This window comes from Meles meles, chromosome 9 (genome assembly GCF_922984935.1).
Source record: "Meles meles chromosome 9, mMelMel3.1 paternal haplotype, whole genome shotgun sequence".
In the NCBI taxonomy this organism is placed as follows: Eukaryota; Metazoa; Chordata; class Mammalia; order Carnivora; family Mustelidae; genus Meles; species Meles meles.
In genome coordinates, this window is record NC_060074.1 from 68,064,240 (window position 1) to 68,081,652 (window position 17,413).

Below are 17,413 nucleotides of genomic sequence, written 5' to 3' on the forward strand. Positions count from 1 at the left end.
GTTAAATGAGCTATCAAAAAGCAACCCAATTTCTTTCATAACCTTTTCCCCCTATGAATCTAATAAAAACATCTCCCACATTTTTTTCCTTGTGAATTTAAATACTAACATTTGGAAATTTATTTAGAATTTCATTGTATACAGTTATAACATTTTCCAAAGGAAAATGTCATACAATTTCTCACAAATGGAACCTTTCCCACTGATTTGAAATACTTTTCTAGACATCTATCATATTCCCACATGTTTCTGTACTTTATTCTGTTTCACTAAACTATCTGAGCTATATATAATCTATCCATCTACCTACACATGTATGTCTTGTGTGTATAGTATTAGTTCTGTTTAGTCAGCATCACTTGCAAAACAGCATAATGCAAAACAGCTGTGTTCCAATAAAACTTTATTTGTAGGCACTAATATTTGAATTTCACATATAAAGTATTGCTATTTCAGTTTTTTAATGTATATGTATATATATATATACACACACGTAACTATACTCTTTCACAGACACACATCCCAAATATTTCATCTAGAATGACGAAAAGAGTTAAGCATGAAAGCCAGATTCCTGAATCCTGTATATACATTCAATTATATATGTCTGTGGTAAATAAAGACAGGTCTAATCTAGGACCACTCCATATCAGATTAATACCTCACCTTATCTTTAAGATACTTACTTAGTCATTTTAAACACTTTTGTTGTAACCCTTACAGCAAAGAATGCAGATATATTGAGACCAAATTATTCATATAAAAAAACATAGCTTGCATCAGAGTAAAGCAGAGTAAAGTTTTGGTTTCTTCTTCTCTACCACTCATGACCTTAGATAATGCGTAATAATTTAATTTCAATTTTATTCTTATAAATAAAAAAGTCTGGGGGGCAGGGGGATAAATAAATGTCTGGCTGTTAATTTTTCTTTCATCAAAAATAAATACACAAATAGACAAGATGTGTAAGCATGGCCAAGCTCCTTAACCATGCTTCAGCTTCTTTATATATAAAATGGATAATGGGGGTGCCTGGGTGGCTCAGTTCGTTGAGCGTCTGCCTTTGGCTCACAGGTCATGATCCCACGGTCCAGGGATGGAGCCCCACATCAGGCTCCCTGCTCCACGGGAAGCCTGCTTCTCTCTCTCCTGCTCCCCCTGCTTGTATTCCCTCTCTCACTGTCTCTTTGTCAAATACATAAAATCTTCTTAAATAAAGAAATAAAATGGATAATAGAAGTATGTACCTTATAGCTGTTAGGATAAAGTGTGTATGAATAGTTTTAAACTAAACCTGTCACTTAGCAGTCAGTAAGTGTGAGCATATATGTATGCTACAATACAAGTACTCAATAAAGACTGGCATTTATTATGTACATAATAAGCTCCCTTCTAGCTTTCTCCCTGTGGTTAGAATTTCCTGGTAGGTAAAATAGCATATACTTCAATGCCTAATTTTTTTCTGTTAATGTCAAAGTAATGTAACTAACTCCCACTCCTCTACTTTCTTTAAGCTTATAGTAATTTGCTATTTTTAGAATCAATTTCTCTCTCATATACACATATACACACATATATATGCGCATACATGTGTATACATACACAACATTTTTATAGTCGGCTATTTCTTTATTTTAACATCCAGTTCTCATCTTAAAGATAAGGCAATTGAGATACTGAGAGATTAAGTCTTATTACCTACTGTTAGAACTAATATCCACTCAATTAAGCACCCCTTATCCCAAAAGAGCAGTCCAAAAGGAGAGTTTGGGGGGGGGGGTGTGCTTGAGAGAGAGAGAGAGAGAAAATGAACACACACGTGCTTGTACATATAAAAAGCAATGTTTTCTAAGAAAGGTCCAAAATAGGAATTTGGTAAAACATAGACTAGTTATTACTTTCCTCTTATTACTGCAAAGTCAACTGGTATCCTATCACTAAGTACTGGTTACTTAAGAATCTTTTTTAGTTCCATGCTTTTTCCCCATTATCAGTGTAATAAATGCTGGTTGAAATAAATAATACAGAAACATAAAAATGAAAGTCCCAATACTCCCCTATCTCCCAAAATCCCACTCCTCAGAAGTAACCATTTTGATATACCCTCAAAAGCATAGTGATGATTTACTGCCCCACAGTATTCCTTCTTGGTCTATTCTATCCCAATAGGACAAGGTGAAAGAAGGGCTCCAGAACAGTCATCTGGTACAATCCATCTGCAGCAGGGAAATAAATCTCCAACAAGGAAGTTGCAGGTACTCTACCTAAGAAGTCCAAGTTGAGCACTATCTACCTTTTAAAACACTATCTGAAACAAAGTATTATAATAAGGATAAAATATTCTAGTGATTTCAACATAGGTTATTATTTCACCAACATCATCTCTATCATATCTTCAAAATGACTCTTAAAATGGATTTCTGTGGACACTTACTGTAGGAAAATAGCTTTAGGGTTAAGAGCATGGGCTCTGCTGCCAGAGTTCAAATCCCAGCCCTGTCCTCATCCATAAAATCCTGGTAGTAACTGAGCCTACTTCACAGGATTCTTATGCAAATCAATGAGATGATACTGGCAAACCCTTAGTAGGTTCCTAGAATATATAGCCTCCATAATTTTTAATTACTATTACTTACTAACTACTACTGAGTCCTAGAAAAATAAGCAACCTCCCAAAACTGCATGCCAAGTAAGTGATGTGAGAAGAGGAAGCAACAGAAGGATATTAACAAACAGTAGAGCATTCCTTTATTCACTTTTGATTTCACTAGCCCAAACCTTCAAAAAAAAGAAGAAAAAAAATTGAATTTTTAAATTAATAAATCCAGAAGATTTCCAAAAAAATAAACCACTCTGTTTAGGAACCCTACCCGCTCCAAATGCCCACAAAGACACGTTCAACATAAATTATGCTGCTCAATGAAAATAAAAACAATCTTTAACCAACATTCCCAACTCTAAATTACTGTACAACTCCAGAGAATACCAAAAGTTTAGATGCCAGATACATAAATGAGTGTATAAACCCATCAAGATCATAACGTTTCTCTAGAAAGATACATTTCCAAAGACTAAATCATCCAAGATACAAAATAATTTTAGTAACATTTTCTATTACCTTCAAACCTGATAGAAATGCCAACCTGTAACTTTTTTATTTATATTTATAAATAAATATGTGTGTGTGTGTGTGTGTACATATACATATATGTATATATGTATATATATGGGGGGGACAGGGAGATCTAATATCAAGTGAGAGAGAGAGAGAGTGAATCTTAAGCAGGATCCATGTCCAGCACAGAGCCCAATACACAGCTTGATCTCACAACCCTGAGATCATGACCTGAGCTGAAACCAAGTCAGAAGCTTAACCACCTGAGTCACCCAGGCACCCAACCAATCTGTAACTTTAGATAAATATATAAGTAAATCAATTTTAACAAAGGATAAGAAATTGTGATTTTTTTTTAACAGGCTGAACCACATGAAGTTATATATTCACACATTTTAAGTCTATAAAATAGGTTTGTATGGCTCAAACTTTTCACTCCATGACCAGAATAGTCTAGAGTATAACCAATCCTCTAGTATCTTTACAAATATTAGGACTGTCATTTTATGGAAGTTCAATACAGAATATAGAACTCAAAGAAACTGTGGGTCACATCATTCTCATACATTTTTAATCTGTGTATTATCTCAAAGCTGCCGAAATGGGAGTGATAAATGCAAAGCCTTATTAAGTTGATACCTTATAAGGTCGGCCCTCATAGTCTTTCAACAATCTGTACATTCAAAAAGTCTGACTTATACCAAGTTTTCTTTCAATTATAGTAATTTTCTGACTTAACACTTATTTCCCAATGCCAAGCTATCTACCTTATAAAAAAAAAGGACACATTTCTTTATAGTGACAAGAAATAAGCAATTTCACTTCTTCCCCTTTTTACTATTGGTCATAAACCCCAAACAGCTAACAATAAAGAAAAATGAAAAAATGGAAAATTAAGGGCACCTGGGTGGTGCAGTTGGTTAAAGCATTAGACTCTTGGTTTCGGTTCAGGTCTGATCTTGGTTGTGAGACGAAGCCCTACGTTAGGCTCCATGATTAGTGAGTAGTCTGCTTGAGTTTCTCTCTTCCTCTTCCTCTGCCCCTCCCCACAACCTCCAGGCATACTCTCTCTCTCAAATAAATAAAGATTTTAAAAAATAAATTAAATCATGTAGAATATTAAGTACTGTTATTGGGAAGTATTCCAGCAGCAGTATTTCTGCCTAATTATAGATTCCAGGGTGGATTCATGGACACCAGTTATGTGGCCACTGCAGTGATCCAGTAAGAGAAGGCACCAGCTTGAACAAGGACCACATAAGATCAGAGGGGTGTCTAGGAGATGAAAAAAACAACAGGAGTTGGTAGTAGACTGAATCTGAAAAGTAAGGGAAAGGGAAATGTTTCTGGTTTACACATGAATAACTGGTAATAACAGTCACTATAAAAGGAACTACTTCAGGGAGATAGATCATGAATTCCTATTTGAAGACAATGAACTTGATGTGTTTTAGGGACAACAGTGAGTTTCTTCATGCAGGCCTCACTTATCTATTCACCTAACAATGAAGACTAACCTCACAGTTACCTATTTTAAGGTAATGGTTCAATAACCATTAGCAAAGCGCACAGAACAACAGGAAGGAAGGATAGGTACAAAGAAAGCCCAGCTCAATATACAAAAAATAAAGTAGAGAGGATGAGGAAAAACTGTTTTCACTGACCATTTAGATATTTAAAAAACCATCCATACTATGGATCACTTATATAATCAGCTCTATTTTAAGTCATTGGGCCTAAGAGACAAGACAGTGCTCACACTATGAACTCACACTATCAATGAGGAGAAAGACAATGTAAAAGAATAAAACTTGAAATGATTGTGGCTGGATACATCAGAACCAATTTTATAAACTACTTACCATGTATGTCTAAATACTACAGAGCGTAAAAACTCTCTAAACTGCTTTAACATACTATTTGATTACAATATACAGCAAGGTGTGAATGAGTAAGTCTACAGGACACATAGAAATCAATCCTATTTCTTTTTTAGTCACATTATATGCACTTCCTCTTCCCAGGCTGCTGTTCATGCACTTTGAAAACAATTACAGAATGTTTGGCTTCTCTATTAGAATGGTTTTGGTAAATTAGAACTTCCACTTACTGTGCTCCTCATTCTTTTAAGTTATTACCTTTGTAAGTAATAATAAATTACATTAACTTACTTCTCTGTACTCGTAGAACACACTGCAAGAGAGGAAAAAAATTGTATTCTTGAAAATAATATAGTCAGCCAACATGATTTTAACATGGGCAAAAAATTTAATAAACATTTCTGCAGAGATAACACAAATGGTCAACATGCACAGAAAAAGATGCTCATATCACTAATAATTAAGGAAACGCAAATAAAACCCAAAAATATCGTTTCACTCCCCTTAGGATGACTATTTAAAAAAATAGAATGTAAGTGTTAGCAAGGATGTAGAGAAATTGGAATGCTTGTGCACTGTGGATGAAATCATAAAATGGTACAGCTACAGTGCAAAACAGTATGGAGTTCCTCAAAAAATTAAAAATAAAATTACCATATGATCCAAGCAATCTCACTTCTGGGTGTATACCCACAAGTACTCAAAGCTGGATCTCAGAGATATCTTGCACACCCATGTTTATAGCAGCATTATTCACAGCAGCCAAGCAAGCCAGGCAACCATTAATGGATAAATGGATAAACAAAATGTGATATATACATAAATGGAATATTTATTCCATTTATGGAATATTATTCAGCCTTTAAAGTGCAGGATATTCTGACACATGCTGCAATACAGATGAACACTGAGGACGCTGTGCTAAATGAAATAAGCCAGTCACAAAAAGACAAACATGTATGACTGCATTTATATGCATTTATATTCCTAGAGTAGTTAAATTAATAGTATAAAATGGTGGTTTTCAGGGATTGAGGGCAGAGGGGAAGGGAAAGCTCTTGTATAATGGGTATTACAGTTTCAGTTTTGCAAGATAAAACAGATCTGGAGTTATCTACTTGGATAACTGGTTAATTTAAAGTGTTCAACTTCCTCAGAGAAAGTTACTCTATACTAGTCATAGGGAGCACTACCTGTTTTTGTACTATCCATGAACTAAAAGTCTTTTTATATTTTTAAATGACTGGGAAGGGGAGATCAAAAAGAAGGGCATTTCGTGATAAGCAGAAATTGCATGAAATTCAAACTTCAGTGTCCACAAATAAGACTTTATTGGAACAAAGCCACACCCATTCATTTGCACATTTCCTGTGGCTGCCCTTGTAGGAGTCAAGGACAGAATAGTTCTAACAGAGAACTTTCGGCCTTTTAAGCATAAAATACTTACTAACATGCTCTTTGCAAAAAGTATACCAACTCATGCTCTATACCTAATTCCAAAACAAGAAATTAGGTACAAAGCAAAAATAAAATGAAGTAAATAAAGAGTAAATATTTTTTAAATTTTGATTTAATGATTCTTTTCAAAATACAAAAGAAACATCTTTTATGTGGCTTTTGATTTCTACCATCAAGACATCTGCATATACAAAGACACACACAGGCATGTGAGAACATGCATTATTTTTTTTAATATCTGCAGCATCTAGAGTTAAGCCTCAATCTTAGGGGAAACTTTCCAATTTTAGTATATGTGCTGCCGAAGCGAGCACCTTAGGGTCAACTTTCATTAGTAGTTAAGTTCTTCGGGCACTCAGTAAATACAGGATTTGTACAACTACTTAATAACACAGCTTTGTCTTCACAAATAACCGGGTTAAACTCATTTTTACTTTATACAGTATAGAAAAGATATCCTAAATAACAGTTAAAATATATAATAAAATCACTATGAGCTCTGATAATAAAGAGGTTGCATCACTTTTATCATTTTCTTATTAAAAGCTAACTGTGGGGTAGAGGTAAGGGTTGCAACAATGTTAGTTTTTAAAGATAACTAAAATGCTTTAAACATCAAGTTCTAGATAGATATGCATCTATGCTTTAGTCAATAACTTGTTAATAGAAAATTTAAGAACAACATTTGTTAAATTTCAAGATATTTAAAACAACATTTAACATATATATCTACGTTTTAGCAAGTGAAGAGTAAATAATTACTATAAATTGATCCTGGCAAGGACGCTACCATAGCAGGATATACTGATCTCTATTCCAAATCTCAGATGCCAGTATTTGGGAATAAACTGAAATCATTAATCCCCCCCTTAAAATTGCCAATCATCTTCTTTCTTCTGCTGCTCTGTAATCTAGAGAACTAAATTAGACAGTACAAACAAATGCAAGTAGTTTTAACATAAGAACTGTCACAATCCTTGTAATCAGTACATACTGTAGTAAAAGTAAGCTTTGGTAGAAATAACCTGTAGTAATGGGTTCATGGTATCAATACTGTGACCTCAGTTAATTAATTTTGCTCCTTCTCCCCCCCCAAAAATCCCCCTAAATAATTTTGATTAAGCAATTCAAAGTTGTATACTCTTCAGTAAATTCTGAGAAACCTGAGTAATTTTCAAAACAAACCACAAACAAAAAAGGTAATAAACGTGTGGAAAACTGCTTATGTTCTTGGTAATCAAATATATACAAGTAAAACAACCTGGAATACAACCACGCAAGCCAAACAGTTTTAAAATATACTACCACTAGAGCAGTGATACTTCCATTAAACTGGTTCATATGCATTGCTGGTGACACGGTAAACAGGTACAACTCTTACAATACAGCAACATCCAGAAAGAAGTGCATACTTTTCTACTAACTTAAATTGAAATAACTGCAACATTTGAGACATGACAATTTTCAAAGGCATACAAAGTGTTATACTGTATTTAGCAAACCCAAAAGTCAGTTTCTAAAGCTGAAACAGTACTGCTCGAAGGGCAATAATCTAAGAGAAGCTAAGTAACAAAGATGTGTGTCACATTCTTACCTATAGTGGAAAGAACTGAGAACAGAAAATAGAGAATACATCCAACCTGAAAGGAAATGTGTATGTTGCATCTATTATTTTTTTTTAAAAAAAGGTGCAAAGATTAACTATGACCTCTTAGAACCTAATCCCTGCATAAGACACAACTCCATTATGACTGCAATCATCAGAAAACAGTTTCTCCCAGAATCAGAAAAAAATCATTAGAGTGGTAGGATTATGTGCCACATGTTATTTTAGAATGTTATCAATGCATTGTCCTTTCGTAATAACAGGGGGAAAAAAAGTCCCAGATCATGTTTACTCAACTATACATTTACTATTACTAAGGAGGAGGGATACCTGGGTGGCTGGCTCAGTGCTTATTAATATTTAATTGCTTAATAATTAATAATTGCTTAATAAGCAAATGCCTTAGGCTTGGGTCATAATCCCAGGGTCCTGGAATCAAGTCCCACTTGGGCTCCTTGCTCAGCAGGGAGCCTGCTTCTCCCTCTGCCTGCCACTCCCCTGCTTGTGCTTGCTGGCTCTCTCACTCTCTCTCTGACAAATAAAATCTTAAAAAAAAAAAAACTACTGAGAGGAGGAAAAAAGATTCAAATTCACCCAAAATGTTCCAACAAATTGAAGTATTAAAAACAAAAGCAAACAAGAACTCCTAATAATGCTGATTAGATAAATCAGACCAATATTCTGGGTTGGGAAACCTGAAAACCTGGACTAAATTATTATTTTTTTAAAGTTTGCTTATAGTTATCAGTCAGTGAAGAATCATGGAGACAAAATCAGGAAAAGAAACTCCAGAGAGTTGAGTCTGGTAAATGAGGCTTCCCCAGACACTAGAAGTATCTGCTGATTTCCGAACTAGTGATTCAGAAACTGAGATGCTAAGCAAAACTTTGGCAGTATCACTGGGCTGTCCTAGAAAAGGAAAAAGAAAAAAAAGAAATACAGAGCCTCCCCCAAATTCTGCACTGGGATCTCCATCTCTGAGCAAAAGTAAACAGGATTAAGGCCCAGCTTCTAATCTCAATCCTTAAAAGTGGATCAAGAAAAATCTGAGGTTTACAGTGCCCCTATATTTCTGCCAAAATTAAATGTAAGTCCTATCATGGAAGACTGCCATTATTTTAGGCCCCAAATGATCTCTATGGCTTTTCATTAAAAATGTCTCATATCCAATTAAAAAACAAAACAATGAAAGAGAAACCCAAGAAAGCAAATCATGACTGAAAAGCAAATAAAACATGGAACAAGACTCAAAGGGATCTAGATAATGAAATTATCAAACACTTCTAAATAATTATGCTGAATAACAAGACTGAGAACTTTGACAGAGAACCTGAAACTACAAAAAAGAACCAAATTGCTTTCTAGAACTAAAAAAAGTAAGAGGATTTAAGTTAAGAACTCAGTAGGTGAGTTTGACACATATTAAAAAGCTTAAGAGAGAATTAATGAGGGGTGCCTGGGTGGTTCGGTTGACTGCATGTTTGATTCTTGATTTCAGCTCAGGTCATGCACGATCTCAGGGTTGTGGGACTGAGCCCCAAAAGTTAAGCTCTGCACTAGATGTGGAACCTGCTTGAGATTCTCTGTCTCCCTCTCCTTCTGCTCCTTCCTCCCCCTCCCTTTGAAATAAAAGAGAAAGAGAGAGAGAGGGAGAGAGAAATTCATGAACTAGAAGATATCTCAGAAAAATGTACCTTTCAAAGGCACATTAGGAATAAAAAGATGAAAATACAGAAAAGGGCATGACAAATATACAGCATACAGTAAGAAGATCTAATATATATACAACTGGATTCCCAGAGAGATGATGACAAGATAGGAAAACTATCTGAAATGATATGGTCTGAAAATTTCCCAAAACTTATAAAAGGCTTCAACAGTGCTATCCAACAAAATTTTCTACAATGACGGACATGATATGCTCTCCATCTGCCAAAAAGGCAGGCATGTGGCTACATGTGGCTACTGAGAACTTGAGGAACTTGGATTTCTAACTTCTTAAATGATCATTTAAATAGACACATGTATGTAGTGGCACTGCATAGTGCAGCCACAAGTCAAAGATCTAAGAAGTCCTCCACACACCAAGGAGAACAAAAGAAAAGCATACCTATACACATCAGAGTAAAACTGCTTGAAAACCAAAAATAACCTCCCCAAACCTGAAAAGCAACCAGAGATAGCAAACTAGATTACCACCAAAGGAGCAACGATAAGACAGACTGCTGACTCCAGAACAAAATAATGGAAATCAGGTCTCAGTGTAATAACACACATTGAGCTTAAAGAGTGAAAATAACTGCCTACTCAGATTCCTATGTCAGACAAAAACAACAAAAACTTCTCAAGAATAAAGATGGAGGAAAGATTTATCAGACAAGCAGTAACAGAATTCCACACCAGATAGGCCCAAATAGAGAAAACATTAAAGAGCATTCTTTTTTTTTAATATTTTATTTATTTATTTGACAGAGAGACAACAAGTAGATAGAGAGGCAGGCAGAGAGAGAGAGAGGGAAGCAGGCCCCCCGCCGAGCAGAGAGCCCGATGTGGGACTCGATCCCAGGACCCTGAGATCATGACCCGAGCCAAAGGCAGCGGCTTAACCCACTGAGCCACCCAGGCGCTCTTTACGCAAACAGAATCAACTCCACTTAAATAAAAAAAAAGTAGTAACTATGTTTGTAAATATAAATACAGAATTACTACATAAAATACTAATAATATCTTATGGCAGTTAAAATAATGTAAAACCAAACTATACAAGGGCACCTGGGTGGCTCAGTTGGTTAAGCATCTGTCTTCAGCTCAGGTCATGATCCCAGAGTCCAGAGTCCTGGGAATCCTGTATCATCAGTCTCCCTACTCAGCAGGGAGTCTGCTTCTGCTTCTCCTTCTCCCCTACCCCTCTGCCTACTTGTGCACACACTCTCTCTCAAATAAAGAAAATCTTGAAAAAAAAAAAAAAAGAAGAAGAACCAAACCACTATTACTGCAATAATAGCAGTATGTAATTCAGGAGCAGGAACTGTACAATTAACAGTCTCTGAAGTTGCTGCTTGACCAGGAAGCAGGAAAAAAAACTGACTTACACTATGCTTTAATAAGTCAAAGAGGCATATTTTAATTTCTGGGATAACCACTAAAAAAAATTAGGATGTAATCTAAAACAGAATATAACCATTAAGCCACCCGTGGGGAATTATTTGAAATAAAAAATAACAATCCAAAACAAGGTATAAAAAGAGATTAAAAGAAAGTTCAAACAAACACAGTAACAGAATGAGAAACATCAACTTAAACCCAAATACATCACTAAGTATATTAAATACAAACTTACTCAATGTTCCAACTAAAACAAACATGTTCAAACTAGTTATTTTTTAAAGAACATACACTATTTATAAGAGATAGCTAAAATATAAATAAAAGTTATAAAGAGAAGTCTGAAAAAAGATATACTATACAAACATTTAGCAACTGAAAGCTAACAGTATCTGTCTTAATCACCAGATAAAGTACACTGCAAGGCAAAATGCATTACAAAAAATAAAGAGAAACATGTCATGATGATAAAAGATTTGGGGGGGAGATACAAAAGTCTTTAATCTATACGCAGCTACAACAAAAATTATATAAATACCTAATATCAAAAAATGACAAACTATACAGAGACAAATCTACAATCACTTTGGGTTTTTTTTTTTTTTAAGATTTATTTGAGAGAGAGAGAGAGTGTGTGTGTCCACAAGGTGGGAGGTGGGGAGGGACAAGCAGACTCCCTGATGAGCAGGGAGCTGGACACAGGACTCCATCCCAGGACCTGGAGGATCATGATCTGAGCTGAAGTCAGAGGCCCAACTGACTGAGCCACCAGGCGCCCCTGGGACATTTTAAACCTTTAAGCCTGCTCTAAGTAAGAGCAAACAAGCAAAAAAAAAAAAAAAAGTAATGATAATCTTAAGAAAAAAACCTGATATAACTTATATATATAAATATGTACACACACACACACACACTCACATCTAACCACTACAGTCAAAATTTTGGAAAGGCCTATACAAGGAATATTTACCAAGAAAGACCATATGCTGGGTCATCAAGCAAGTCTATTTTAAAGAAATGAAATCAAACAAATTTAGTTCTTACTACAGTAAGGCTAGATTAGAAAGCAATAAAAGCCTTTTTTTTTTTTTAAAGATTTTATTTATTTATTTGACAGAGAGAGATCACAAGTAGGCAGAGAGGCAGACAGAGAGAGTGAGAGGGAAGCAAGCTCCCCGCTGAGCAGAGAGCCCGACGCGGGACTCGATCCCAGGACCCTGAGATCATGACCTGAGCCGAAGGCAGCAGCTTAAACCACTGAGCCACCCAGGCGCCCCAATAAAAGCCTTTTAAAGTATAAAATACTTATACAAACTATGTACTAACCAACTCTATGTTATTAGTAAGGCCTCCAGCCAACAGTAGACTATTAGTAATTAAGTTTCTGGAAAGCCAAAAGTTACATGCAGATTTTCAACTGTGTGGGGGTTGGCACCCTTAACTCCCACATAGTTCAAGGGTCAACTGTACTTCTGAATTTAATCCATGGATCAAGAGAAATCATGGAAGTTGCAGAATATTTTGGGCTGAAATACATATACACACACACACATAAAAACCTATGGGAGTGAAAACTTTAAAATGGTTAATTGTATTTTATATGAATTTCACCTCAATTCTGGGGGTAAGGCAAAAAAAAAAAAATCAGAGAAAGGAAGTCAAACCCATGCTTAGGTACTTTATAACCTCAAATGCACTGTGGGTGGGGACGGGGGACGAATGGAGAAGAGGGCTAAAATAAGAACTAAGCCTGTGTCACACAAGTCTAGAAAAAGAGCAGCAAATTAAACCCAAAGAAAGTCAAATTAGGAAACAATAAATATCAAAATAAAAATCAATCAAATAGAAAACAAACATAAAAGACAAAGAATGAATGCTAAAAGCTGGTTCCATGAAAAAACTAATAAACTGGTAAGAGAGATCAAGAAAAAAAAAAGAGACAAGACACAGATAGTGACCATCTGGAATGAAAAGAAGACATCATTATAGATCATAGACACAGAAAAATCACAGGAAATATTATTTACAATTTTATGCATACACATTGGAAATTTTAGATAAAATGTAGGAATTACAAGAAAATACAATTTACCAAAACTGATAAGAAAACTGAAACTCTAAAGAGTAACTGTGACATTACAGAAATTGAAGTCATTATTTAGAATTTCTCCACAGAGAAAACTCCAGGCCTAGAAAGCTTCCTCAATGACATCTACCAAATACTGAAAGAAGCTCTAACACCCTTCTTACATAAATTCTTAAGATAGTGGTAAAAGAAAAAGCACTTCCCAACTCATTTTTATGAAGCCAGTGTTACCTGGCTGACAAGGACTTTATGCAAAAGGAAAGTTACACACCTATGTCATTCACATATGTAGGTGCAAAAATACAAATAAAAAATCAGCAAAGTAATTCATATTAAAAAACTAATGGTTCACAATTAAATTGGATTTAGTCTAGGAATACAAGATTGGTATAATAATTAAGGAGCAATAAAATAATTCACGTTTTAAAAATGGTGAAAAGTTAAAATTATCTGAATAAATGCTAAAAAAGCATTTGATAAAATTCAATATCCATTAATGATTTAAACAAACAAAAACAAACTCATAACCAGTAACAGAAAGGAACTTCCTTGATCTGAGAAAGGATAGATCCAAAATGCCTATAAGCTAAACTGTAAAATACTGATTCTTCCCATACTTCTAAAATAGGAGCAACACAAGGATTCCCACTACAACAATCTATTCAACGCTGTACTGGCAGTTATAATCACTGCAATAAGGTTAGAAAAACAAGAAGTATAAGGATTGGTAAAATGAAATGAATTTATCACACATAAGCCATATGTTTATAGAAAGTCAATCTAGTTGAGATATATTATCAGAATGATAACCAAAATTGCTGGTTACCAAGGCAATATGCAAAAATTAACTGAATTTCTACATATCAGCAACAGAAAATAAGTTAGAGATACTATTCACAGTAATATCAAAAAATAAAAATAAAACACCAAGTGTAACAATTATGCAAGATCATTATAGAAAATACTATAAAATATTACTGAAATGATGAATATTCACAATCTATATGGATTAGAACACTCATTATTGTGAAGATATGATCAACAGATTCAATGCAATTTCAAACCATCAAGAGATCTGTTTTAGTTTTGTTTCATTTGTAAAAGGTACCCAAAAAAAGCCAAAGCAATTTTGAAGACAATCAATAAAATGTGTATTGTCTATCACTGTTCTAACAAGTTGTCACAAACATAGATGCTTAAAAACACCTATGTATTATCTCCAGTTTCTGTGCATCAGCATGGCTCAATTGGTTCTCTGCTTAGAATCTCACAAGGATGAAATGTATTAGATAGGCTGTGTTTCTGTCTAGACACTCGAGAAGAGACTCTGTTTCCAGGTTCATTTAGGATGCTGGTAAAATTCAGTTCCAAGCAATAATAGGACAAAGGTCACCATCTCTTTCCTGACTGTCAAATAAGACAGTCTCAGCCACTTACATCTCCTGGCTCATGGTCCCCTTTAAAAGGCAACAACAGCAGGCCAAGTCCTTTTCATGTTTCTGAGCCAAATCTCTCCGACCTTTTTCTGCCCCACCTCTCTCTCCTGCCTTCTCTTCTAACTTTTTTGTATTTAAGGGGCTTGTGTGACTGAACTGGACCCACCCAAATAATCCAAGGCAATCTCACCATTTTAAGGTTTGTAGCTTGTGACTTTAATTACATCTGCAAAATCCCTTCAAAGCACTATGTAAGATTAAGTATTCAACTGAATACTCGCAGGAAAGAAATCCTGGGAGAACATCTTTAGAATTTCACCTACCAAAAGGCAGGAAATGGGCACCTGGGTGGCTCAGTGAGTTAAAGCCTCTGCCTTGGGCTCAGGTCATGATCCCAGAGTCCTGGGATCAAGCCCCGCATCGGGGTCTCTGCTCACTGGGGAGCCTGCTTCCCTCTCTCTCTCTGCCTGCCTCTCTGCCTACTTGTGATCTGTCTGTCGAATATAAAATAAAAAATCTTAAAAAAAAAAAAGTCAGGAAAGTTTTTTACTGGATATCAAGCTAATTACATTTACTAGGTATTAAGCTGGTAATTAAGACAGTATAGTGGCACAAGAACAGACAAATGATAGAAAATGTACAGCCTATGGGGCGCCTGGGTGGCTCAGTGGGTTAAAGCCTCTGCCTTCAGCTCAGATCATGATCCCAGGGTCCTCGGATCGAGCCCCGGATCGAGCCCCGCATTAGGCTCTCTTGCTCAGCGGGGACCCTGCTTCCCCCCCACCCCACCCCTCGCCTGCCTCTCTGCCTACTTGTGACCTCTGTCAAATAAATAAATAAAATCTTGAAAAAAAAAAAAAAGAAAATGTACAGCCTAGAAACAGACCTTTCTTTTCTTTCTTTCCCTCTCTCCCTCCCTTTCTTTTTTTCCTTTCTTTTCTTTCTTTATGAGAGAGAGAGAGGGGGAAAGAGAGCACAAGCAGGGTGAGGGGCAGAGGGAGAAGCAGTCGCCCACTCAGCAGGGAGCCCGATCCAGGGGCTTAATCACGGCACTCCAGGATCATGACCTGAGACAAAAACAAATGCTCAACCAACTGAGCCACGCAGGTGCCCCAAAACAGACCTATTTCTGGGTATAAACACTTGATTCACAAAAAAAGGAAGCACTGCCAAACAGTGGCAAAGAACAGTTCTTTTCAGTAAATGGTGCTAAGATAGTATCAGAACAGCCATATGGAAATGACAGTACTACCTCACACCACACAGGAAAAAAAATCAACTTCAGGAGGATTATAGATCTAAGTACAAAAAACATAACAATAATAAAGTTTCTGAAAGACAATCTAGTAGAATAGGATGACTTCAGGAATAGTGGCACGAGGAGCTCAGTGGACCATCTGAAACAACCATTTAACTGGTGAAACTTTTTTTCCTTAACTTTTTTTTTAATTTGAGAGAGAGAGAAGCGCCCACACACACCAGCTGGGGAGTGGGGGAGGGGTAGAGGGAGAAGCAGTCTCCCCACTAAGCAGGGAGCCCGATGTAGGGCTCGATCCCAGGACCCCAGAATCATGACCTGAACTGATGGCATTGCAGACCCTTAACCAACGGAGCCACCCAGGGGCCAACTTTTTTTCTTTTAAAGAACTGCCAACCATTTGATGTTTTTGGAGATCATCCTAAGGGCATACAACAAATGGAGAAACATTTATTCAAGAAAATATAGTAAACTGAGGTGAGAAAAGCAAGCATCTGTGACATCTGAGCCACAAATCACTCCCATTCACACCCCACAACTCCATGTGACAGAAGTTCTACACCAGCTGGGTGCTCCAGGAGCTAGCTCTCCTATCCCAGTCCAAGAGGATAATTTCACCCCAGAGGAGAAGGATGCTGGCATCTCTCACCACCAACCCCCCAGCTCTGTGTTGCAGAAACTCTACACCAAGCAAGCATGGATGAGAAAACTATGGAGTCCCTCCTCCCAACCAACTCCCACTTATAAGCTGAAGTTCTATTCTAGGTATCGTAGGCCAAAAATACTGGGTCACAATTGCTCACTTATAAGTAAATCTTGTTCACAGGAGAGGCAAGCTGAGAAAAGGAGACTACCATCCTTACCCAAAGGCCTACTCCTACAGCTGGGTGTCACTTCAACAGAAGTTATGTCCTTTTTTGACTTCTGGATGGCTCAGTCAGTTAAGTATCCCACTCTTGATTTCCTGACTCCTGATTTTGGCTCAGGTCATGACCTCAGGCCTGTGAAACAGATATAGGCTACATGCCCGGCATGGAGTCTACTTAAGCTCCTCTCCCCCCACCCCCTTAAAACAAGAAAAAGAAAAAAGAAAAAAAAGCAGTTACTCTCCTTTCTCTCTCCCTAACTCCACTGAAGCAAAGCAGAGGTTCTTCCAGAGGAAAAAAGAAAACAGGCCCTAAGAACTGAGAGCTCTATTCTCTACCTAAGGGAAGAGACTTTATCTGGCCCACTGTGGAAAAGTTCATTCCTGCGGGCCTTTTCTAAAACTATGGAGATCTTGGAGGTGAATAACTAAAAGAATTGTAGTTCAAAGACAGAAGTAGCAACAAGCAAAGCTACAGACTATCTAGAAGTTTAACTACTAAGAATGAGGCAAACAGAAAGGCAGGTACCTCTCAAAGCAAACACAAATCTCAAAAACTGGCTGCCCTTAGCTTCTGCAGAAACCTGACAATGCAGCGATCATA

The 17,413-nt window shown here is 36.4% G+C and overlaps 1 protein-coding gene across 2 annotated transcripts in view; it reads right to left on the reverse strand.

Annotated features, from left to right (window-relative positions):
* Positions 1–17,413, reverse strand: part of TLK1 (tousled like kinase 1) — a 143,950-nt gene that overhangs the window by 109,813 nt on the left and 16,724 nt on the right. The gene's annotated exons all lie outside the window — the stretch shown is intronic.